At 66.0% G+C, this 23,987-nt stretch overlaps 2 long non-coding RNA genes across 3 annotated transcripts in view; one reads left to right on the forward strand and one right to left on the reverse strand.

The window, feature by feature from the left end:
* LOC121277909 overlaps positions 1–5,044 on the reverse strand; it is a 105,581-nt gene extending 100,537 nt beyond the window's left edge. For both annotated transcript variants that reach the window (XR_005943004.1, XR_005943003.1), the window contains exons 1-2: positions 4,852–5,044; positions 4,142–4,221 (exon numbers count right to left, since the gene is read on the reverse strand). This is a non-coding gene — a long non-coding RNA (uncharacterized LOC121277909). The remainder of the gene's footprint in view (positions 1–4,141; positions 4,222–4,851) is intronic.
* Positions 4,430–23,987, forward strand: part of LOC121277908 — an 81,062-nt gene continuing 61,504 nt past the window's right edge. Inside the window, exon 1 of the long non-coding RNA XR_005943002.1 lies at positions 4,430–4,667. This is a non-coding gene — a long non-coding RNA (uncharacterized LOC121277908). The remainder of the gene's footprint in view (positions 4,668–23,987) is intronic.

Genomic DNA, 23,987 nt, shown 5'->3' on the forward strand with positions numbered 1-23,987 from the left:
TAACATTTCCCAATCCATCATTGCCAACTCGTGTCTCATACCATCGTAGTTTCCTTCATTAAGATTCAGGACCCAAGTCTCAGAATCAACTACGTCATTCTCCATCTTGATGAAGAATTCTATCATATTATGGTCGCTCATCCCCAAGGGGCCTCGCACAACTAGATTGCCAATTATTCCTTTCTCATTACACAATACCCAGTCGAGGATGGCCTGGTCTCTAGTTGGTTCCACAACGTATTGGTCCAGAAAACTATCCTGTATACACTCCAGGAATTCCTCCTCTACGGTATTGTTACTAATTTGATTTGCCCAATCTATATGCAGGCTAAAGTCACCCACAATTACAGATGTTCCTTTATTGCATGCATCTCTAATTTCCTGTTTAATGCCATTCCCAACATCACCACTACAGTTTGGGGCTCTATATACAACCCCCACTAACATGTTTTGCCCCTTAGTGTTTCCCAGCTCTGATTTTGCCCCTTAGTGTTTCTCAGCTCTACAATGCTCCTCCTTCAGACCATCCTGGTGGGGGATGGAGGTGTAGAGGGATTGGACGTCCTTGGTAAAGAGGTGGTGGCCAGGGCCAGGAAATTGGAAATTGTTGATTTTGACAATGGGCATCAGAGGAATCGCGAATGTAGGAGGGAAGAGACTGCGCAATGGGAGAGAGAATGGGGTGAAGAAAGGAAGAAATTAGTTATGATGGGTTTGCCAGGACAGTCCTATTTGTGGATTTTTGGAAGGAGATAGAAGTGGGCTGTGCAGGATTGGGAGACTATGAGGTTGGAAACTGTGGAGGGAAGATCTCCAAAGGAGATGACGTCAGTGCCAGTCTTGCTATCTTATCTTTATGCTACTATCAGCACCTTCTTTAGTCTTTAACACTACCGTTAACACTCCCTTTGTCTTGTGTCCATGACACCTTTGTCAAGCTCTCCTTAGCTCCCACGTATCCCTGACCTTCTATCTCATTCCCCCTGCTCCACCCCTCTTAAATAGTATAAAATCCATCATATTTCTACTTCTATTAAGCTCTGAAGAATAGTCATACGGACTCCAAATGTTAACTGTTTCTCTCCACAGATGCTGCCAGACTTACTGAATTTTTCCAGCATTTTCTGTTTTTATTTCATTATTCACCTTCCTGTAAGCGTTACCCTCAATCATCATGGTAAGTAATATGACCTAACGCATTCATTTTAATCCAGCTTCTGCTATTGAATGCAGAGCAGGTTCCAAAGGCACAATGGACTACTCCTGCTTGTACTACTTATATTTGGAGGAATTAACTAATATGTCCATGAAGACTGATCCTATAGGTTGGAAGGCAACAAATCAATCAGTGATGACTGTCAGACTATGTAGAACATGCGAGTCCAGCCACACTTAGTCTTTTGTATATGCAATATCCACTATCCCAGTAACTAGAATACAAAACCACACAGGGCATCTACAGAACAGAAACAGTAATGATTAAACAACCATGAGATTAAGTTGGCTTTTAACGGATAATTTTCTAAATAGTTCTTTTGGCCAGGTCATTCCTGCTTTCCTTTTTGAATAGTACTCTTGGATCTTTAACGCCCATTTTAACACCTCAATCAAAAGACAGCATCCATGAATCCCCAAGTACTCCTCTGGAAATCACGCAAGATTACAGAGGAGTAAATCCATGAACTGGACTCAAGCCCAAGGCTTTCTGACTGAAAGGGGGAGTGCTATCAACTGAGCCAGGATGAGAAACAGTCAGAGAAAATTACCACCTGCAAACTAGGGTGGGGAAAATGCCCACAACTGACTCCAATCCAGTGATTTCTGCTGGAGTGAACCAGCTGAAGCATAACTGAACAGGTCATCAACTCCCACCTTCTAGTCTGGGCATGATAAGTGCTCACTTCCCCAATACATGGGACACAAAGTAACAAAACCCAACAACAATCTGGGCTTTCACAAAAGGAGGGGACAGAGTTTGAGCTGGAAGTAAAAATGGGAATATTATGCAGGTATTTAAGCAGGTGAGTGAAGGCTACCTTCAACTCAGTTGACATACTGAAGTACCAGGATAAAATTCTTTTTTATATGAGAAATCCACTAAAGAATTCCCATCCTACCCTCTCAGAGAAATGTGATCTTTGGAGTTGTAAAGGCTCACTCAGCAGACTTTAGCAAATTTGCATACATTTCCATGCAAGTCCCCTTGCAGCAAGGGTCATTAAGATTCAACAGTAGCTCAGTACACAACAGCTGGATACAAAATTAAAAAGCTTTTTCTGTCTGGTGTTTGTGTAGATCCCTCAGTAGAAATTCAGCTTCTACATAATCATACAGTGCAGTATAGAAGGAGACCATTTGGCTCATTGTACCTATGCCTCTACTTTTCTTCCTGAGCCAAGAATTTTCAGCATTTCACCATGAATAGACAGGAGCAGTGCCTCTCCAAATAGGAGCTGAGAGTACAAAGGCAAGGAAGCTATGGTAAACCTGTATATAACACTGGTTTGGCCTCAACTGCAATATTGTGTCCAGTATTGGGCACCACACTTTAGGAAGAATGTGAAAGCATTAGAGAGTGCAGAAAAGATTCATGAGAAAGGTTCCAGGGATGAGGGGCTTCAGTTAGGTAGAAAGATTGGAGAGGTTGGGGGTTGTTCTCCTCAGAGAAAGGATGGTTGAGAGGAGATTTAATAGAGCTGTCCAAAATCTTGAGGACTCTGGACAGAGTAGGTAGGAAGAACGTGTTCCCATTGACAGACGGATTGAGAGCCAGAGGGCACAGGTTTAAGGTGATTGGCAAAAGTAAGGGTGGCATGAGGAAAGACTTTTTTTTTTACACAGCGAGTAGGATCTGGAATGCACTGCCTGAGTGTGGTGTAGGCAGGGTCAAACAAGGTTTTCGTAAGAAAATTGGATCATTATCCAAAAATAAAAAAATTGCAGGGCTACAAGGAAAAGGTAGGGGAGGGGAACTCGATGAGTTACACTTGCAGAGAGCTGACATGGACACAATGGGCCAACTTGCCTCCTTCTGGCTGTTACCATTCTAATATTCTAATTCTATTCCTCTGCTTTTTCCCAAAACCGTTCCCATTTTAAACAGAGAGCCAATTTGAAAGTTTTGTTTAATCTATTTCCATCACCCTTTTAGGCAGTGCATTCCAGATCAGATCTCACTGCATAAAAACATTTCTCATGCCTCTTCTGGCTCTTTTTGCCAAATTATTTTAAACCTGTGTCTTCAGGTTCCTGACCCTCCTGTAACTGGAAACAGTTTCTCCCTGTCTAGTCTATCAAAACCCACATATCATCTTGAACATCTCTCCAACCTTCTAACAATAAAAGGCACAATTTCACAGGATGGTAAATGCACTAGAAGTTACTGCTCAAAAATATACAGGTGAGTTTTCAGGGCCAAATCCAAACCCGTGAACTGATCTCAGGAGAGGAGCAGACAACATTGCTGAGAAAACATCAAAGATTTTGGTTTTAGACCAATGTCCTTCTCTGGTGAGCTTTTACATGTAGGGCTTCATTATTTATGTCAATACATGGAAACTTTTAATGGAAATATTTTACATGTTTTTCACATGCCTGAACCCCTTTTCACTCACTTATAAAGTATGTTAGTGCTACATGTCCCCATAGTGCTTTAAGATTTCAACATTTCACCAAAAACGGACATGAGCTGTGCCAGCAATTCCATGAAAACTGCAAGTAAAATACATCGATGATTTATCATCTCATCTCCCAGAGTTCAAAATGTAAATGAGAAAACCTCCTACAATTGGATGAACCTGATTTGACAATCATGTATTCGACAGAATCAGAATGAACCCATGGTCAGCAATTTCAAGCCATGCCCAGGTGAACATATTAATCATTTTCTGATTTACACCAATGGTGATAAATTATTAGAGACACCATGATTTAATATTAATACACCACAATATGAGCCAATAGTTACACTGGAATATTAATATACTTCATGAATTATGCAGTACTTCTTCAAACAAGTAAAAGATTTCAGATTTTGAGACTTGGCGAGAATAGAACAGTAAGACAAAGCATTCACTTTCTTGCACATTGATACTTATAGAAATGGTTGCTCAAAAAATTCCAGGTAAAGTCGGATTCTCACCTGCTCCTACGTTTGTGGCGTTCCCCTCCTCATCGACCCGAGCTTTTTAATGTCAAGGTCATCTCCTCAAATTCTGAGAACTTCAGAAGCAAAACACACACAAACAAACTTCAAACCAAACAAAAGGTCATTTAAACCGTTGCAAGCCTTCTGGAAGGTATTTCCCCTCAATATATTACGCACTCCCCCCTCCCAAGGACCAGCTGTGTATGTCTCCCAAAGGCTCTTTGGGGGGGGGGGGGGGGGTAACTCGTCCTCCCCTTCAATGTGACAGACACTCCCAGAGAAAACCTTTCCGCCATAGGCTTCACATTACAACTCAACTAGAAGAGCTCAACTCCCACTTTCAAATCGTATTTTGTAGCAATTAATTGAGTTATACATTTTTTAAAAAGTCAAATCAAAACTAATTAAAATCCTCAAACTCCGCGACCTGGACAACTTAAACAGTGCAACAATTCTCCTTAACTGAGCAACATAAAAACAAGTTGTTTCCCCACTGAAATCGCGAGTGCCGGAGAGTGAGGTGAGTGTGCTGCCTTCCTGGAGAGAGAGGCTGATTTAAGGTGTACTGCCTCCCTCTGGGAGGGAGGGGGGTCAGAAACTGCACACAGCCGCCAATAAAACTCGCTACAACGAATGGAAAAGTTGAGAGAAAGTTTAGTGGTGGTCAGACTGCCCTTTAAAGAGTATGAGAAGAGAACTCTTACCCAGCAGCAGCTTTCCTTTCATCTGCTCGCAGTTGGTAGCCTGGGTGTTGGGTGGGGTAAATCCAACCCAGGACTGCTCACACTCAGGGATTATTCAGAAAATGGGGCAGGCGGAACCGAGTTTATCTCCATCTCTCGCCATTTTCTTTGTTTTCTCTTTACAAAAAAAGCTCACTTTCCCATAGAGGGGAGGGGGAAGGGAGAGAGGGGGGAGGGGGAGGGGAAAGAGGGAAGGGAGAGAGGGGGGAGGGGGAAGGGGAAGGGAGAGAGGGGGGAGGGGGAAGGGGAAGGGAGAGAGGGGGGAGGGGGAAGGGAGAGAGGGGGGAGGGGGAAGGGAGAGAGGGGGGAGGGGGAAGGGAGAGAGGGGGGGAGGGGGAAGGGGAAGGGAGAGAGGGGGGAGGGGGAAGGGAGAGAGGGGGGAGGGGGGAGGGAGAGGGGGGAGGGGGGAGGGAGAGGGGGGAGGGGGGAGGGGGAAGGGAGAGAGGGGGAAGAGAGGGAGAGGGGGGAGGGGGGGAGGGGGAGGGGGAAGGGAGAGAGGGGGAAGGGAGAGAGGGAGAGGGGGGGAGGGGGAAGGGAGAGAGGGGGGAAGGGAGAGAGGGGGAAGGGAGGGAGGGGGAGGGAGGGAGGGGGGAGAGGAAGGGAGAGAGGGGGGAGGGGAAGGGAGAGAGGGGGGAGGGGAAGGGAGAGGGGGGGAGGGGAAGGGAGAGGGGGGGAGGGGGGGAGGGGAAGGGAGAGAGGGGGGAGGGGGGGAGGGGAAGGGAGAGGGGGGGAGGGGGGGAGGGGAAGGGAGAGGGGGGGAGGGGAAGGGAGAGGGGGGGAGGGGGGGAGGGAGAGGGGGGGAGGGGGGAAGGGAGAGGGGGAGGGGAAGGGAGAGGGGGGGAGGGGGGAAGGGAGAGGGGGGGAGGGGGGAGGGGGAAGGGGGAGGGGGGGGAGGGGAAGGGGGAGGGGGGGAGGGGAAGGGAGAGGGGGAGGGGGGGAGGGGAAGGGGGGAAAGGGGAGGGGAGAGAGGGGGGAAGGGAGGGGGGAAGGGGGGGGGGGAGGGAGGGGGGAAGGGGGGGGGGAGGGAGGGGGGAAGGGAGGGGGGAAGGGAGGGGGGGAGAGAGGGGGGAGGGGGGAGGGGAGAGAGGGGGGAGGGGGGAGGGGAGAGAGGGGGGAGGGGGGAGGGGAGAGAGGGGGAGGAGGGAGAGGGGGGAGGGGGAAGGGGGAGGAGGGAGAGGGGAAGGGGAGAGGGGGGAGGGAGGGGGGGAAGGGGGAGAGGGGGGAGGGAGGGGGGGAAGGGAGGGAGAGGGGGGAGGGAGGGGAGGAAGGGGGAGAGGGGGGAGGGAGGGGGGGAAGGGAGGGAGGGGGGGAGGGGGAAGGGAGAGAGGGGGAGGGAGAGGGGGGAGGGGAGAAGGGAGAAAGGGGAGGGGTGGAGGGGGGGAAGGGAGGGGGGAGGGAGGGGGGAGGGAGAGGGGGGGGAGAAGGGAGAAAGGGGAGGGGTGGAGGGGGGAGGGGGGAAGGGGGAGAGGGGGAAGGGAAGGGAGGGGGGAGGGGGGAGTGGAAGGGAGAGAGGGGGGAGGGGAAGGGAGAGAGGGGGGAGGGGAAGGGAGAGGGGGGGAGGGGAAGGGAGAGAGGGGGGAGGGGAAGGGAGAGGGGGGGAGGGGGAGAGGGGGGGAGGGGGGGAGGGGAAGGGAGAGGGGGGGAGGGGAAGGGAGAGGGGGGGAGGGGAAGGGAGAGGGGGGGAGGGGGGAGGGGGAAAGGGGGAGGGGGGAAGGGGAAAGGGGCGAGGGGAAAGGGGGGGAGGGGGGAAGGGGAAAGGGGGGGAGGGGGGAAGGGAAAGGGGGGGAGGGGGGGAGGGGAAGGGGGAGGGGGGGAGGGGGAGGGGAAGGGAGGGGGGGGAGGGGAAGGGAGGGGGGAGGGGAAGGGGGGAAAGGGGAGGGGAGAGAGGGGGGAAGGGAGGGGGGAAGGGAGGGGGGAGAGAGGGGGGAGGGGGGAGGGGAGAGAGGGGGGAGGGGGGGAGGGGAGAGAGGGGGAGGAGGGAGAGGGGGGAGGGGGGAAGGGGGAGGAGGGAGAGGGGAGGGGGAAGGGGAGAGGGGGGAGGGAGGGGGGGAAGGGGGAGAGGGGGGAGGGAGGGGGGGAAGGGAGGGAGAGGGGGGAGGGAGGGGAGGAAGGGGGAGAGGGGGGAGGGAGGGGGGGAAGGGAGGGAGAGGGGGGAGGGAGGGGGGGAAGGGAGGGAGGGGGGGAGGGGGAAGGGAGAGAGGGGGAGGGAGAGGGGGGAGGGGAGAAGGGAGAAAGGGGAGGGGTGGAGGGGGGGAAGGGAGGGGGGAGGGAGGGGGAGGGAGAGGGGGGGGAGAAGGGAGAAAGGGGAGGGGTGGAGGGGGGAGGGGGGAAGGGGGAGAGGGGGAAGGGAGGGAGGGGGAGGGGGGAGGGGAAGGGAGAGAGGGGGGAGGGGAAGGGAGAGGGGGGGAGGGGGGGAGGGGAAGGGAGAGGGGGGGGAGGGGAAGGGAGGGGGGGAGGGGAAGGGGGGAAAGGGGAGGGAAGAGAGGGGGGAAGGGAGGGGGGGAGAGAGGGGGGAAGGGAGGGGGGGAGGGGAGGGAGGGGGGGAAGGGAGGGAGGGGGGGAGGGGAAGGGAGAGAGGGGGAGGGAGAGGGGGGAGGGGAGAAGGGAGAAAGGGGAGGGGTGGAGGGGGGAAGGGAGGGGGGAGGGAGGGGGGAGGGAGAGGGGGGGGAGAAGGGAGAAAGGGGAGGGGTGGAGGGGGGAGGGGGAAGGGGGAGAGGGGGAAGGGAGGGAGGGGGAGGGGGGAGGGGAAGGGAGAGAGGGGGGAGGGGAAGGGAGAGAGGGGGGAGGGGAAGGGAGAGGGGGGGAGGGGGGAGGGGAAGGGAGAGGGGGGGAGGGGAAGGGAGGGGGGGAGGGGAAGGGGGGAAAGGGGAGGGAAGAGAGGGGGGAAGGGAGGGGGGGGAGAGAGGGGGGAAGGGAGGGGGGGGAGAGAGGGGGGAAGGGAGGGGGGGAGGGGGGAGGGGGAGAGAGGGGGAGGGGAGGAGGGAGAGGGGGGAGGGGGAAGGGGGAGGAGGGAGAGGGGAGGGGGAAGGGGGACAGGGGGGAGGGGAGGAGGGGGGGAGGGAGGGGAGGAGGGGGGGAGGGAGGGGGAGAGGGGGAGGGAGGGGGGGAGGGAGGGGAGGGGGAAGGGGGGAGGAGGGGGGAAGGGAGGGAGGGGGAGGGAGGGAGGGAGAGGGGGGAGGGAGGGAGGGGGGAGGGAGAGGGGGGAGGGAGGGAGGGGGGGAAGGGAGGGAGAGGGGGAGGGAGGGGGGGAAGGGAGGGAGGGAGGGGAGGGGGAAGGGAGAGAGGGGGGAGGGGGGAGGGAGGGGGGGAAGGGAGGGGGGAGGGAGAGGGGGGAGGGAGAAGGGAGAAAGGGGAGGGGTGGAGGGGGGAGGGGGAAGGGGGAGAGGGGGGAGGGAGGGGGGGAAGGGGGAGAGGAGGGGGAGAGGGGGGGGAGGGAGGGGGGGAAGGGAGGGAGGGAGGGGAGGGGGAAGGGAGAGGGGGGAGGGAGAGGGGGGAGGGGAGAAGGGAGAAAGGGGAGGGGGGAAGGGAGAGAGGGGGGAAGGGAGAGAGGGGGGAGGGAGGGGGGGAAGGGAGGGGGGAGGGAGAGGGGGGAGGGGAGAAGGGAGAAAGGGGAGGGGTGGAGGGGGGAGGGGGAGGGGGGGAGGGGGGGAGAGAGGGGGGAGGGGGGGAGGGAGAGAGGGGGGAGGGAGAGAGGGGGGAGGGAGGGGGGGAAGGGAGGGGGGAGGGAGAGAGGGAGGGGAGAAGGGAGAAAGGGGAGGGGTGGAGGGGGGAGGGGGGAAGGGAGAGAGGGGGGAGGGGGGAGGGAGAGAGGGGAGAGGGGGGAGGGGGGGAGGGAGAGAGGGGGGAGGAGAGAGGGGGGAGGGAGAGAGGGGGGAGGGAGGGGGGGAAGGGAGAGAGGGGAGGGAGAGAGGGGAGAGGGGGGAGGGGGGGAGGGAGAGAGGGGGGAGGGGGGGAGGGAGAGAGGGGGGAGGGAGAGAGGGGGGAGGGAGAGAGGGGGGGAGGGGGGGAGGGAGAGAGGGGGGAGGGTGGGATTGAGAGAGGGGGGAGGGAGAGAGGGAGGGGGGAGGGAGAGAGGGAGGGGGGAAGGCAGAGAGGGAGGGGGGAGGGGGAAGGGAGAGAGGGGGGGAAGGGAGAGAGGGGGGAGAGAGGGGGGAAGGGAGAGAGGGGGGAGGGGGAAGGGAGAGAGGGGGGAGGGGGGAGGGAGAGGGGGGAGAGAGAGGGAGAGGGGGAAGGGAGAGAGAGGGGCAAGGGAGAGAGGCAGAGGGGGAAGGGAGAAAGGGGGAAGGGGAGGGGGAAGGGAGGGAGGGGGAGGGGGAAGGGAGGGAGGGGGAAGGGGAGGGGAAAGGGAGGGAGGGGGAGGGGGAAGGGAGGGAGGGGGAGGGGGAAGGGAGGGAGGGGGAGGGGAAGGGAGGGGGGAGGGGAAGGGAGAGGGGGGGAGGGGAAGGGAGAGGGGGAGGGGAAGGGAGAGGGGGGGAGGGGAAGGGGAAGGGAGAGGGGGAGGGGAAGGGAGAGGGGGGGAGGGGAAGGGAGGGAGAGAGGGGGAAGGGGGGAAAGGGGAGGGGAGGGGGGGGAGAGAGGGGGGAAGGGAGGGGGGAGGGAGAGAGGGGGAGGGAGAGAGGGGGGAGGGGGGGAGGGAGAGAGGTGGGAGGGAGAGAGGGAGGGGATAATGGGAGAAAGGGAGGGGAGAATGGAGAAAGGGAGGGGTGGAGGGGGGAGGGGGGAAGGGAGAGAGGGGGAGGGGAGAGAGGGGGGACGGGGGAGGGGGGGAGGGAGAGAGGGGGGAGGGGGGGAGGGAGAGAGGGGGAGGGGGGGAGGGAGAGAGGGAGGGGGGAGGGAGAGAGGGAGGGGGGATGGAGGGAGAGAGGGTGGGGGGAAGGAAGGGAGGGAGGGGGGGGAGGGGGAAGGGAGGGAGGGGGAAGGGAGGGAGGGGGGGGAGGGAGGCGGGAGGGGGAAGGGCAGGGAGGGGGGAGGGGGAAGGGCAGGGAGGGGGGAGGGGGGAAGAGCAGGGAGGCGGGAGGGGGAAGGGAGGGAGGGGGGAAGGGAGAGAGGGAGGGGGGAGGGGGAAGGGAGAGAGGGGGGGAGAGAGGGGGAAGGGAGGGGGGGAAGGGGGAGGGGAGAGAGGGGGGAGAGAGGGGGAGGGGGGAGGGGAGGAGGGAGAGGGGGGAGGGGGAAGGGGGAGGAGGGAGAGGGGGAGGGGGAAGGGGGAGGAGGGAGAGGGGAGGGGGAAGGGGGAGAGGGGGGAGGGAGGGGGGGAAGGGGGAGAGGGGGAAGGAGGGGGGAAGGGGGGAGGGGGGGGAAGGGAGGGAGGGAGGGGAGGGGGAAGGGAGAGAGGGGGGAGAGAGGGGCGAGGGAGGGGGGGAAGGGAGGGGGAAGGGAGAGAGGGGGGAGGGAGGGGGGGAGAGAGGGGGAAGGGAGGGGGGAGGGAGAGGGGGGAGGGGAGAAGGAGAAAGGGGAGGGGTGGAGGGGGAGGGGGGAAGGGAGAGAGGGGGGAAGGGAGAGAGGGGGGAGGGGGGGAGGGGGGGAGGGAGAGAGGGGGGAGGGGGGGAGGGAGAGAGGGGGGAGGGAGAGAGGGAGGGGGAAGGGAGAGAGGGAGGGAGAAGGGAGAAAGGGGAGGGGGGGAGGGGGGAAGGGAGAGAGAGGGGGAGGGGTGGAGGGGGGAGGGGGGAAGGGAGAGAGGGGGGAGGGGGGGGGGGGGGGGAGGGAGAGAGGGGGAGGGGGGGAGGGAGAGAGGGGGGAGGGAGAGAGGGAGGGGGGAAGGGAGAGAGGGAGGGGGGAGGGGGAGAGAGGGAGGGGGGGAGGGGGAAGGGAGGGAGGGGGAAGGGAGGGAGGGGGGGAGGGGGAAGGGAGGGAGGGGGAAGGGAGGGAGGGGGAAGGGATGGAGGGGGGGGAGGGAGAGAGGGAGGGGGGGAGGGGGAAGGGAGAGAGGGGGGGAAGGGAGAGAGGGGGGAGGGGGAAGGGAGAGAGGGGGGGAGGGGGAAGGGAGAGAGCGGGGAAGGGAAACGGGGGAGGGGGAAGGGAGGGGGGGAGAGGGGGAAGGAGAGGGGGTAGGGGGGAGAGGGAGGGGAGAGGGGGGGAGGGGGGAGAGGGAAGGGAGAGGGGGAGAGGGGGGGAGGGGGGAGAGGGAAGGGAGAGGGGGGGAGGGGGGAGGGGGGAGGGGGGAGGTAGAGGGGGAGGGAGAGAGGGGGAAGGGAGAGAGGAGGGAGAGGGGGAGGGGGAAGGGAGAGAGGGAGGGGGAGGGGGAAGGGAGGGAGGGGGAAGGGAGAGAGGGAGGGGGGGAGGGGGAAGGGAGGGAGGGGGGGAAGGGAGGGAGGGAGGGAGGGGGGAAGGGAGAGAGGGAGGGGGGAAGGGAGGGGGGAGGGGGAAGGGAGGGAGGGGGAAGGGAGAGAGGGGGGGAAGGGAGAGAGGGGGGGAAGGGAGAGAAGGGGGAAGGGAGAGAGCGGGGAAGGGAGAGGGGGGGAAGGGAGAGGGGGGGAGGGGGAAGGGAGAGGGGGGGATGGGGAAGGGAGAGAGTGGGGAAGGGAGAGAGTGGGGAAGGGAGAGAGTGGGGAAGGGAGAGAGTGGGGAAGGGAGAGAGTGGGGAAGGGAGAGAGTGGGGAAGGGAGAGAGTGGGGAAGGGAGAGGGGGGAGGGAGAGAGGGAGGGGGGAGAGAGGGAGGGGGGAGGGGGAAGGGAGGGGGAAGGGAGGGAGGGGGGGAAGGGAGAGAGGGGGAGGGGGAAGGGAGGGAGGGGGGAAGGGAGAGAGGGGGGAAGGGAGGGAGGGGGGGAAGGGAGAGAGGGGGAAGGGAGGGGGGAAGGGAGAGAGGGGGAAGGGAGGGGGGAAGGGAGAGAGGGGGAAGGGAGGGGGGAAGGGAGAGAGGGGGAAGGGAGAGAGGGGGGAGGGGGGAAGGGAGGGGGGAGGGGGGAAGGGAGAGAAGGGGGAAGGGAGGGGGAGGGAGGGAGAGAGGGGGAGGGTAAAGGGGGGGAGGGAGAGGGGGGAGGGGGAAGGGAGAGAGGGGGGAAGGGAGAGGGGGGAGGGGGAAGGGAGAGAGGGGGGAAGGGAGGGGGGAGGGGGAAGGGAGAGGGGGGAGGGGGAAGGGAGAGAGCGGGGTAGGGGGAAGGGAGGGAGGGGGGAAGGGAGAGAGCGGGGGAAGTCAGAGAGCGGGGGAGGGGGGAGGCAGAGAGCGGGGGAGGTGGAAGGGAGGGGGGAAGGGAGAGAGGGGAGAGAGGGGGAGGGGGAAGGGAGAGAGGGGAGAGAGGGGGAGGGGGAAGGGAGAGAGGGGAGAGAGGGGGAGGGGGAAGGGAGAGAGGGGAGAGAGGGGGGAGGACGGGGGAGAGGGGAGGGGTGAAGGGAGGGGGAGGGGAGAGAGGGGGAGGGGGAGGGGAAGGGAGAGGGGGGAGGAGGGGGGGAGGGAGGAAGGGAGGGGGAGTGGAGAGACGGGGAAGTGGGAGGGGGAAAGGGGAGGGGGGAGGGGGAAGGGGGGAAGGGGGAGGGGAAGGGGGGAAGGGGGAGGGGGAAGGGGCGAAGGGGGAGGGGGAAGGGGGAGGGGGAAGGGGGAGAGCGGGGGAGGAGGGAGGGGGTGAAGGGGGAGGAGGGAGGGGGTGAAGGCAGAGAGGGGGGAGGGGGAAGGGAGAGAGCGGGGGAGGGGGAAGGGAGAGAGGGGGGGAGGAGGGAGGGGGGGAAGGCAGAGAGGGGGGAGGGGGAAGGGAGAGAGCGGGGAAGGGAAACGGGGGAGGGGGAAGGGAGACGGAAGGGGGAAGGGAGAAGGGGGAAAGGAGGGGGAGGGAGGGAAAGAGGGGGAGGGTAAAGGGGGGGAGGGAGAGGGGGGAGGGGGAAGGGAGAGGGGGGAGGGGGAAGGGAGAGAGGAGGGAGGGGGGAGGGGGAAGGGAGAGAGGAGGGAGGGGGGAGGGGGAAGGGAGAGAGGAGGGAGGGGGGAGGGGAAGGGAGAGAGGAGGGAGGGGGGAGGGAGAGACGGGGGCAGGGGGAGGGAAGAGAGGGGGGAGGGAGAGAGGGGGGAGGGGGTAGGGGGGAGGGGGGAGGGAGAGAGGGGGGAGGGGCGAGAGAGAGGGGGGAGGGAGGGGGGAGGTGGGAAGGGAGGGGGGGAGGTGGGAAGGGAGGGGGAGGGAGGTGGGAAGGGAGGGGGGGAGGTAGGAAGGGAGGGGGAGGGAGGGGGAGGGGGGTGTGGGGAGGGTGGGGGAGGTGGGAAGGGAGGGGGAGGGAGGTGGGAAGGGGGGGGGAGGTAGGAAGGGGGGGAGGGAGGTGGGAAGGGAGGGGGAGGGAGGTGGGAAGTGAGGGGGAGGGGGGAGGGGAGAGAGGGGGGAGGGAGAGAGGGGAGGGGGGCGGGGGAAGGTGGGGAGGGGGGAAGGGGGAGGGGGAACGGGGAGAGCGGGAGGGGGGGGAAGGCAGAGAGCGGGGGAGGGGGGGAGGGAGAGAGGGGGAGGGGGAGGAACAGATGGGGAAGGGGAGGAAGAGAGGGGGAAGGGGGGGAAGGGGGGAAGGCAGAGAGCGGGGGAGGGGGGGAGGGAGAGAGGGGGAGGGGGAGGAACAGATGGGGAAGGGGAGGAAGAGAGGGGGAGGGGGGGAAGGGAGAGAGGGGGGAGGGAGAGAGGGGTGAGGGGGAAGGGAGAGAGGGGGAGTAGGGAGGGGGGAATGGAGAGAGGGGGAAGGGGGAATGGAGAGTGGGGGGAGGGGGAAGGGAGAGAGGGGGAGGGGAGAAGGGAGAAAGGAGAGGGTGGGAATGGAGTGAGGGAGGAGGGAGGAAGGGAGAGAGTGGTGAGGGGAGAAGGGAGAAAGGTGGGGGTGGGAAGGGAGAGAAGGGAAGGGGGGGAAGGGAGAGAGCGGGGAGGGAGAGAGGGGGGAGGGACAGAGGAGAGGAGGGGGGAAGTGGGGAGGGAGAGAGGGGGAGGTGAAAGGGGGGAGGTGGGAGGGGTGGGGGGGGAGGGGGAGGGGGGAGGGAGGGAGGTGGGAGGGGGAAGGGAGGAGGGGGGAGGGAGAGAGGGGAGGAGGGGGAAGTGGGGAGGGAGAGAGATGGAGGGGAAAGGGGGGAGGGGGGAAGGGGGAGGGAGGAAGGAGAAAGGGGGGGAGGCAGGGGGGAGGGAGGGGGGAGGGAGAAAGGGAGGGGGGAGTGGAGGGGGAAGGGGAGGGGGGAGTGGAGGGGGAAGTGGAGGGGGAAGTGGAGGGGGAAGGGAGAGAAGGGGGAGGGGGAAGGGAGAGAAGGGGGAGGGGGAAGGGAGAGAAGGGGGAGGGGGAAGTGAGAGAAGGGGGGAGGGGGAGGGAGAGGGGGCGAGGGAGGGGGGAGTGGAGGGGGAAGGGAGAGAAGGGGGAAGGGGGAGGGGGCGGGAGAGTGGTGGAGGGGGAGGGAGAGCGGGGGAATGGGGAAGGGAGAGAGGGAATGAAGAGAGGGGAGAGGGAGAGGGAGAGGATGAGGGGGAAAGAGGGGGAAAGGGAGGGAGAGAAGGGGAGGGAGAGAGAGGGAGGGGAGGAAGCTGTGAAGGGAGGGGGAAGGGAGAGATGGGGGAGGGGGAAGGGCGAGAGGGAGGAGGGGGAAGGGAGAGAGGGGGGATGGGGAAGGGAGAGAGGGGGGAGGGGGAAGGGAGAGAGGGGGGAGGGGGAAGGGAGAGAGGGGGGATGGGGAAGGGAGAGAGGGGGGAGGGGGAAGGGAGAGAGGGTGGAGGGGGAAGGGAGAGAGGGGGGAGGGGGAAGGGAGAGAGGGGGGAGGGGGAAGGGAGAGAGGGGGAGGGGGAAGGGAGAGAGGGGGAAGGGAGAGGGGGGAGAGAGGGGGGGAGGGGGAAGGGAGAGGGGGGAGAGAGGGGGGGAGGGGGAGGGGGAAGGGAGAGGGGGGCGCGGGGAGGGAGAGAGCGGGGGAGGAGGGAGAGAGCGGGGGAGGAGGGAGAGAGCGGGGGAGGAGGGAGAGAGCGGGGGAGGAGGGAGAGAGCGGGGGAGGAGGGAGAGAGCGGGGGAGGAGGGAGAGAGCGGGGGAGGAGGGAAAGGAGGGGGGGGGATGGGAGAGAGGGGGAGGGGGGAAGGGAGAGAGGGGGGAGGGGGAGGGAGAGAGAGGGGGAGGGGGAGGGAGAGAGGGGGGAGGGGGAGGGAGAGAGCGGGGGAAGGTAGAGAGCGGGGGAAGGGGAAGGCAGAGAGTGGGGGAGGGGGAAGGGAGAGAGCGGGGGAGGGGGAAGGGAGAGGGAGGGAAGGGAGAGAGCGAGGGAGGGGGAAGGGAGAGGCGGGGAAGGGAGAGAGGGGGGAGGGGGGAGGGGGAAGGGAGAGGGGGGAGGGGGAAGGGAGCAGGGGGTGAGGGGGAAGGGAGCAGGGGGTGAGGGGGAAGGGAGCAGGGGGTGAGGGGGAAGGGAGAGAGGGGGAGCGGGAAGGGAGAGAGGGGGAGGGGGAAGGGAGAGGAGGGGAGGGGGAAGGGAGAGAGGGGGAGGGTGAAGGGAGAGAGGGAGGGGGAAGGGAGAGAGGGAGGGGGAAGGGAGAGAGGGAGGGGGGAGGGGGAAGGGAGGGAGGGGGGAAGGGAGAGAGGGAGGGGGGAGGAAGCTGTGAAGGGAGGGGGAAGGGAGAGATGGGGGAGGGGGAAGGGCGAGAGGGAGGAGGGGGAAGGGAGAGAGGGGGGATGGGGAAGGGAGAGAGGGGGAGGGGGAAGGGAGAGAGGGGGGAGGGAGAGGGGGGAGAGAGGGGGTGAGGGGGAGGGGGAAGGGAGAGAGGGGGGAGGGAGAGGGGGGAGAGAGGGGGTGAGGGGGAGGGGGAAGGGAGAGGGGGGAGAGAGGGGGGAAGGGGAGGGGGAAGGGAGAGGGGGGAGCGGGGAGGGAGAGAGGGGGGAAGGGAGAGAGCGGGGGAAGGCAGAGAGCGGGGGAGGGGGGAGGGGTGAAAGGAGGGAGGAGGGAGGGGGAAGGGAGAGAGCAGGGAGGGGGGAAGGGAGAGAGCGGGGGAAGGCAGAGAGCGGGGGAGGGGGAAGGGAGAGGGGGGAAGGGAGAGAGGGGGGAGGGGGGAAGGGAGAGAGGGGGGAGGGGGGATGGGAGAGAGGGGGAGGGGGGAAGGGAGAGAGGGGGGAGGGGGAGGGAGAGAGGGGGAGGGAGAGAGGGGGGAGGGGGGAGGGAGAGAGCGGGGGAAGGGGAAGGCAGAGAGTGGGGGAGGGGGAAGGGAGAGAGCGGGGGAGGGGGAAGGGAGAGGGAGGGAAGGGAGAGATGGGGGATGGGGAAGGGAGAGAGGGGGGAGGGGGGAGGGGGAAGGGAGAGGGGGGAGGGGGAAGGGAGAGAGGGGGAGCGGGAAGGGAGAGAGGGGGAGAGGGAAGGGAGAGGAGGGGAGGGTGAAGGGAGAGGGGGAGGGGGAAGGGAGAGAGGGGGGAGGGAGAGAGGGGGGAGGACGGGGGGAGGGGGAAAGGGAGGGGGAGGGGAGAGAGGGGGAGGGGGAGTGGAGGGAGGGGCGAAGTGAGAGAGGGGGAGGGGCGAAGTGAGAGAGGGGGAGGGGGGAAGGGAGAGAGCGGGGAGGGGGGAGGGGGAAGGCAGAGAGGGGGGGAGGGGGAAGGGAGAGAGGGGGAGGGGGGAGGGGGGAATGGAGAGAGGAGGGAGGGGGAAGGGAGATAGCGGGGAGGGGGGAAGGGAGAGACCGGGGGAAGGGAGAGAGCGGGGGAAGGCAGAGAGCGGGGGAGGGGGAGGGGGAAGGCAGAGAGCGGGTGAGGGTGAAGGGAGAGAGCGGGTGAGGGTGAAGGGAGAGAGCGGGGGTGGGGGAAGGGAGAGGGGGGAAGGGAGAGAGGGGGGAGGGGGGAAGGGAGAGAGGGGAAGGGGGGGAGGGAGAGAGCGGGAGAAGGCAGAGAGCGGGGGAGGGGGGAGGGGGAAGGGAGGAGGGGGGAGGGAGAGAGGGGGGAGGGAGAGAGGGGAGGAGGGGGAAGTGGGGAGGGAGAGAGAGGGAGGGAAAAGGGGGGAGGGGGGAGGGAGAAAGGGGGGGGAGGGGGGAGGGAGAAAGGGAGGGGGGAGTGGAGGGGGAAGTGGAGGGGGAAGAGAGAGAAGGGGGGAGGGGGAAGGGAGAGAAGGGGGAGGGGGAAGGGAGAGAAGGGGGAGGGGGAAGGGAGGGAGAGGAGTGGAGGGGGAGGTGAGAGAGGGGGGAGGGGAGAGAGGGGGAGGGGGGAGGGGGAGAGGGGTGGGGGAAGGGGGGAAGGGGAGGGGGAAGGGGGAGGGGGGAAGGGGGAGAGCAGGAGGGGGGGAAGGCAGAGAGCGGGGGAGGGGGGAGGGATAGAGGGGGGAGGGGGGAAGGGAGAGAGGGGGAGGGGGGAAGTGAGAGAGGGGGAGGGGGGAAGGGAGAGAGCGAGGGAAGTCAGAGAGCGGGGGACGGGGGAGGGGGGGAGGTGGAAGGCAGAGAGCGGGGGAGGGGGCAGGGGGGAAGGGAGAGAGCGGGGAGGGGGGAAGGGAGAGAGTGGGGGAAGGGAGAGAGCGGGGGAGGGGGAGGGGGAAGGCAGAGAGCGGGGGAGGGGGAAGGGAGAGGGGGGGAAGGGGGAGAGAGGGGGAGGGAGAGAGGGGGAGGGAGAGAGGGGGGAGGGGGGAGGGAGAGAGCGTGGGAAGGTAGAGAGCGGGGGAAGGGGAAGGCAGAGAGCGGGGGAGGGGGAAGGGAGAGAGCGGGGGAGGGGGATGGGAGAGAGGGGGAGGGGGAAGGGAGAGAGGGGGAGGGGGAGGGAGAGTGGGGGAGGGGGAGGCAGAGAAGGGGGAGGGGGAAGGGAGAGAGCGGGGGAGGGAGAGAGCGGGGGAGCGGGAAGGGAGAGGGGGGAAGGGAGAGAGTGGGGAGTAGGGAGGGGGGAAGGGAGCGAGGGGGAGGGAGAGAGGGGGGAGGGGGAAGGGAGAGAGGGGTGAGGAGGGAGGGGGTGGTGGAGGAAGGGAGGGGGGAAGGGAGAGAGTGGGGAGTAGGGAGGGGGGAAGGGAGCGAGGGGGAGGGAGAGAGGGGGGAGGGGGAAGGGAGAGAGGGGGGAGGGGGGAAGGGAGGGGGTGGTGGAGGAAGGGAGGGGGGAAGGGAGAGAGGGGGGAGGGGGGAAGAGAGAGAGGGGTGAGGGGGGAAGGGAGAGAGGGGGGAGGGTGGGAGGGAGAGAGCGGGGGAAGGCAGAGAGTGGGGGAGCGGGGAGGGTGAAGGCAGATAGCGGGGGAGGGGGAAGGGAGAGAGCAGGGGAAGGGGAAGGGAGAGAAGGGGGAGGGGGGAGGGAGAGAAGGGGTAGGGGGGAGGAGAGAAGGGGAGGTGAAAGGGGGGAGGTGGGAGGGGAGGGAGGGGGAGGGAGGGAGGGGGAGGGGGAAGGGAGGAGGGGGAGGGAGAGAGGGGAGGAGGGGGAAGTGGGGAGGGGGAAGGGGGAGGGGGGAGGGAGAAAGGGGGGGAGGGTGGGAGAGAGTGGGCGAGGGAGGGGGCAGTGGAGGGGGAAGGGAGAGAAGGGGGAGGGGGAAGGGAGAGAAGGGGGGAGGGGGAAGGGAGAGAAGGGGGGAGGGGGCGGGGGCGGGAGAGGGGTGGAGGGGGAGGGAGACCGGGGGGAGGGGGAAGGGAGAGAGGGAATGACGAGAGGGGAGAGGGAGAGGGAGAGGATGAGGGGGAAAGGAGGGAGAAAGGGAGGGAAAGAGAGGGAAAGAGGGGGAAAGGGAGGGAGAGAAGGGGGAGGGAGAGAGGGGGAGGGGAGGAAGCAGTGAAGGGAGGGGAGGGAGAGAGGGGGAGGGGAGGAAGAGGTGAAGGGAGGGGGAAGGGAGAGATGGGGGAGGGGGAAGGGAGAGAGGGGGGAGGGGGAAGGGAGAGAGGGGGAGGGTGAAGGGAGAGAGGGGGAAGGGAGAGGGGGGAGAGGGGATAGGGAGAGAGGGGGGAGGGAAGAGCGGGGGGAGGGGGAGGGAGAGAGGGGGGGAGGAGGGGAGGGAGGGAGGGGGTGGGGCGAGAGAGAGAGGGGGGAGGGAGAAGGGGGAGGGGGGAGGGCGGGGGGGAGGGGGTGGTGGGAAGGGAGGGGGAGGGAGGTGGGAAGGGAGGGGGAGGGGGGAGTGGAGAGAGGGGGAGGGGAGAGAGGGGGTAGGGGGAGGGGGAACGGGGAGAGCGGGAGGGGGGGAAGGCAGAAAGCGGGGGAGGGGGTGAGGGAGAGAGGGGGAGGACGGGGGGGAGGGGAGAGAGGGGTAGGGGAGGGAAGGGGGGCCGGGGTGGAAGGCAGAGAGGGGGTGGGGGAGGGGGGAGGGGGAGGTGAGAGAGGGGGAGGGGGGAGGGGAGAGAGGGGGAGGGGGGGAGGGGGAGAGGGGTGGGGGAAGGGGGGAAGGGGGAGGGGGAAGGGGGAGGGGGGAAGGGGGAGAGCAGGAGGGGGGAAGGCAGAGTGCGGGGGAGGGGGGAGGGAGGGGGGGAAGGCAGAGAGCGGGGGAGGGGGGAGGGGGGGAGGTGGAAGGCAGAGAGCGGGGGAGGGGGCAGGGGGGAAGGGAGAGAGCGGGGAGGGGGGAAGGGAGAGAGTGGGGGAAGGGAGAGAGCGGGGGAGGGGGCAGGGGGGAAGGGAGAGAGCGGGGAGGGGGGAAGGGAGAGAGTGGGGGAAGGGAGAGAGCGGGGGAGGGGGAGGGGGAAGGCAGAGAGCGGGGGAGGGGGAAGGGAGAGGGGGGAAGGGGGAGAGAGGGGGAGGGAGAGAGGGGGAGGGGAGGAAGAGGTGAAGGGAGGGGGAAGGGAGAGATGGGGGAGGGGGAAGGGAGAGAGGTGGGAGGGGGAAGGGAGAGAGGGGGGAGGGGGAAGGGAGAGAGGGGGGAGGGGGAAGGGAGAGAGGGGGAGGACGGGGGGGAGGGGGAGGGGGGAGGGGAGAGAGGGGTAGGGGAGGGAAGGGGGGCCGGGGTGGAAGGCAGAGAGGGGGTGGGTGAGGCGGGGGGAGGGAGAGACGGGGGATGGGGAGGGAGCGAGGGGGGAGGGGGGAAGGGAGAGAGGGGGAGGGGGAAGTGAGAGAGGGAGAGGGGGGAAGGGAGAGGGCGGGGGAAGGCAGAGAGCGGGGGGAGGGGGAAGGGAGAGAGGGAATGGAGAGAGGGGAGAGGGAGAGGGAGAGGGAAGGGCTGAGCGGGAAAGGAGGGAAAGAGGGGGAAAGGGAGGGAGAGAAGGGGAGGGAGAGAGGGGGAAGGGAGGAAGCGGTGAAGGGAGGGGGAAGGGAGAGAGGGGGGAGGATGAAGGGAGAGGGCGGGGGTGGGGGAAGGGAGAGAGGGGGAGGGGGAAGGGAGAGGGGGGAGGGGGAAGGGAGAGGGGGGAGGGGGAAGGGTGAGAGGGGGGAGGGGGAAAGGGGAGGGGGAAAGGGGGAGGTGGGGAGGGAGAGAGCGGGAGGGGGGAAGGGAGAGGGCGGGGGAGGGGGAAGGGAGAGAGGGAATGGAGAGAGGGGAGAGGGAGAGGGAAGGGATGAGGGGGAAAGAGGGGGAAAGGGAGGGAGAGAAGGGGGAGGGAGAGAGGGGGAGGGGAGGAAGCAGTGAAGGGAGGGGGAAGGGAGAGAGGGGGGAGGGTGAAGGGAGAGAGGGGACGGGGAGTGGGAAGGGAGAGAGGGAGGGGGGAGGGGGAAGGGAGAAAGTGGGAAGGGAGAGAGGGGAAGGGGGAGAGAGAGAGGGGGGTGGGGGGAAGGGGGGGAGAGAGGGGGGTGGGGGGGAGGGGGAGAGAGAGGGGGGGAGGGGGAGAGGGGGAAGGAGAGAGAGGGGGTGGGGGGAAGGGGGAGAGAGAGGGGGTGGGGGGAAGGGGGAGAGAGAGGGGGTGGGGGGGAAGGGGGAGAGAGAGGGGGTGGGGGGAAGGGAGAGAGAGGGGGTGGGGGGAAGGGAGAGAGAGGGGGTGGGGGGAAGGGGGAGAGAGAAGGGGTGGGGGAAGGGGAGAGAGGGGGAGGGGGCGTGAGGTGGTGGGGGTGGGGGGGAACGGAGAGAGGAGGTTGGGGCTAGGGGGAGGGGGTTGGGGGAAGGGGAGAGAAGGGGGAGGGGGCGTTGGGGGAAGGGGGAAGGGAGGGAGAGAGGGTGGGGGGAAGGGACGGGAAGGGGGGAGAGGGAAGGGAAAGGGAGGGGGGAAGGGAGGGGTTGGGAAGGGAAGATGTGGGGAGGGGGGAAGGGAGGGAAAGGGGGAGGGGCAGGGGGAAGGGAGGGAAAGTGGGGACGGGGAAGGGAGGGGAGGGGGAGAGGGGAGGGAGGGGGAAGGGAAGAAGGCGAGGGGGGAGGGGGAAGGGAGAGGGGGAGGGAGGGGGAAGGGAGAGGGGGAAGGGAGAGAGGGGGGAGGGGGAAGGGAGAGAGGGGGGAGGGGGAAGGGAGAGGGGGAGGGAGGGGGAAGGGAGAGGGGGAAGGGAGAGAGGGGGGAGGGGGAAGGGAGAGAGGGGGGAGGGGGAAGGGAGAGAGGGGGGAGGGGGAAGGGAGAGAGGGGGAGGGGAAGGGAGAGAGGGGGGAGGGGGAAGGGAGAGAGGGGGAAGGGGGAAGGGAGAGAGGGGGAGGGGGAAGGGAGAGAGGGAGGGGGTGACTGGGTGAGGGGGGAGGGGGAAGGGAGAGAGGGAGGGGGAGGGGGGAGGGGGGAGGGGGGAGGGAGAGAGGGAGGGGGTGACTGGGTGAGGGGGGAGGGGGAAGGGAGAGAGGGAGGGGGAGGGGGGAGGGGGGAGGGAGAGAGGGAGGGGGTGACTGGGTGAGGGGGGAGGGGGAAGGGAGAGAGGGAGGGGGGAGGGGGAAGGGAAAGAGTGGGGGAGAGAGGGGGAGGGGGAAGGGAGAGAGGGGGAGAGAGTGGGAGGGGGAGGGAGAGAGGGAGAGGGGAGAGAGGAGAAGGGGGATGGGGAAGGGAGACGGGGGGTGGGAGAGGGGGGACGGTGAGGGGGGGAGGGTGAGGGGGGGAGAGAGGGGCAGGGGAGGAAGCGGGGAGGGGGAAGGGAGAGAGGGATGGGGAAGGGAGAGAGGGAGGGGGAAGGGAGAGAGGGAGGGGGTGAGGGGGGAGGGGGAAGGGAGAGAGGGGAGGGGGAGGGGGAAGGGAGAGAGGGAGGGGGAAGGGAGAGAGGGAGGGGGAAGGGAGAGAGGGAGGGGGAAGGGAGACGGGGGGAGGGGGAAGGGAGACGGGGGAGGGTGAGGGGGGAGAGAGCGGAGGGGAGAGAGAGGCAGGGGGAGAGGCAGGGAGGGGGAAGGGAGAGAGGGAGGGGGAAGGAAGAGAGGGAGGGGGTGAGGGGGGAGGGGGAAGGGAGAGAGGGAGGGGGTGAGGGGACAGGGGGAAGGGAGAGAGGGGTGGAGGGGGAGGGGGGAAGGGAGACGGGGAAGGGGAGAGGGGAGACGGGAAGAGGGGTAAGGGGGAGGGGGGGAGGGGAAAGGGAGACGGGGGAAGGGAGAGAGGGGGGAGGGGGAAGGGAGAAGGGGGAGGGGGAAGGGAGAGAGGGGGGAGAGGGAGAGGTGGAGAGGGGGGAAGGGAGAGAGAGGGGGGCTGGGGTTAGGGAGATAGAGGGGGGCTGGGGTTAGGGAGAGAGAGGGGGGCTGGGGGAAGGGAGAGAGGCAGGAGGGGGGAAGGGAGAGAGAGGGGGTGGGGGTAAGGGGGAGAGAGAGGGGGGAAGGGAGAGAGAGAGGGGGGGTGGGGGGAAGAGGGAGAGAGGGGGAAGGGGGAGAGGGGGGAGGGGGGGAGGGAGAGAGGGAGGGGGAAGGGAGAGAGGGAGGGGTAGGGGAAGGGAGTGAGGGAGGGGTAGGGGGAAGGGAGAGAGAGAGGGGGTGAGGCGGGAGGGGGAAGGGAGAGAGGGAGGGGGAAGGGAGAGAGGGAGAGAGAGGGGAGGTGAAGGGGAAGGGAGAGATGGAGGGGGAGGGGTAAGGGAGAGAGGGAGGGGGAGGGGGAAGGGAGAGGGAGGGGGAGGGGGAAGGGAGAGGGAGGGGGAGGGGGAAGGGAGAGAGGGACGGGGAGGGGGAAGGGAGAGAGGGGGAGGGGAGAGAGGAGAAGGGCGAGAGGGGGAAGGGAGACGGGGGAAGAGGGAGAGGGGGGGAGGGGGAAGGGGGAGGGGGGAGGGGGAAGGGAGACAGGGGAGGGTGAGGGGGGAGAGAGCGGAGGGGAGAGAGAGGCAGAGGGAGAGGCAGGGAGGGGGTAGGGAGAGAGGGAGGGGGGAAGGGAGAGAGGGAGGGGGTGAAGGGGAGGGGGGAAGGGAGAGAGGGAGGGGGTGAGGGGGAGGGGGAAGGGAGAGAGGGAGGGGATGGGGGGGGTGGGGGAAGGGGCGGGGGAAGGGAGAGCGGGAGGGGGAGGGGGAAGGGAGAGAGGGGGAGGGTGAAGGGAGAAAGGCGGGGAGGGAGAGAGGGGAGGGGAGAGAGGAGAAGTGGGAGAGGGGGAAGGGAGACGGGGGAAGGGGGAGAGGGGGTAGTGGGAGGGGGGGTGGGGAGACGGGAAGAGGGGTAAGGGGGAGAGAGGGAGAGGGGAAAGGAAGACGGGGTAAGGGGGAGGGGGAATGGAGACGGGAGAGAGGGGGCGAGGGGGGAAGGGTGAGAGTGGGGGAGGGGGGACGGGAGGGGGTGAGGGGGGAAGGGAGAAAGGGGCAGGGGGAATGGAGTGAGGGGGATGGGGGGAGAGGGAAAGGAGAGAGGGGGCAAGGGGGAAGGGAGAAAGGGGCCGAGGGGGGATGGGTGAGAGTGGGGGAGGGGGGAAGGGAAGGGGGCGAGGGGGGAAGGGGGAGAGGGGTGAGGGGGGAAGGGAGAGAGGGGGGAGGGGGTAAGGGGGAGGGGGAAGGGGAGAGTGGGAGGGGGTAAGGGGGAGGGGGAGAGGGGGAGGGGGAGAGGGGGGGCTGGGGGGAAGGGAGAGGGGGGAGGGGGAAGGGAGAGAGGGGGGGTGGGGGTAAGGGGGAGAGAGAGGGGGTGGCGGGAAGGGGGAGAGAGAGGGGGTGGGGGAAAGGAAGAGAGATGGGGGGTTGGGGGAGGGAGGGAGAAGGGAGGAAGAGGTGGAAGTGGGGGGAGGAGAGGGAGGGGGAGAGGGGGGAGGAGAGGGAGGAGGGAAAGTTGGAGGAGAGAGAGGAGAGAAGGTGGGAGGAGAGGGAGGAGGTAGGGTGGGAGGAGAGGGAGGAGGGATGGGGAAGGGAGAGGGTGTAGGGGGAAGAGAGAGGGGGGAGGGGGAAGGGGGAGGGGGAGGGAGAGAGGGGGTGGGAGGAGGGAAGGGAGGGGGCGAAGGGAGGGGGAGGGCTGAAGGGAGAGAGGGGAGGGGGAAGGGAGAGAGGG

Source organism: Carcharodon carcharias, chromosome 5 (genome assembly GCF_017639515.1).
Source record: "Carcharodon carcharias isolate sCarCar2 chromosome 5, sCarCar2.pri, whole genome shotgun sequence".
In the NCBI taxonomy this organism is placed as follows: Eukaryota; Metazoa; Chordata; class Chondrichthyes; order Lamniformes; family Lamnidae; genus Carcharodon; species Carcharodon carcharias.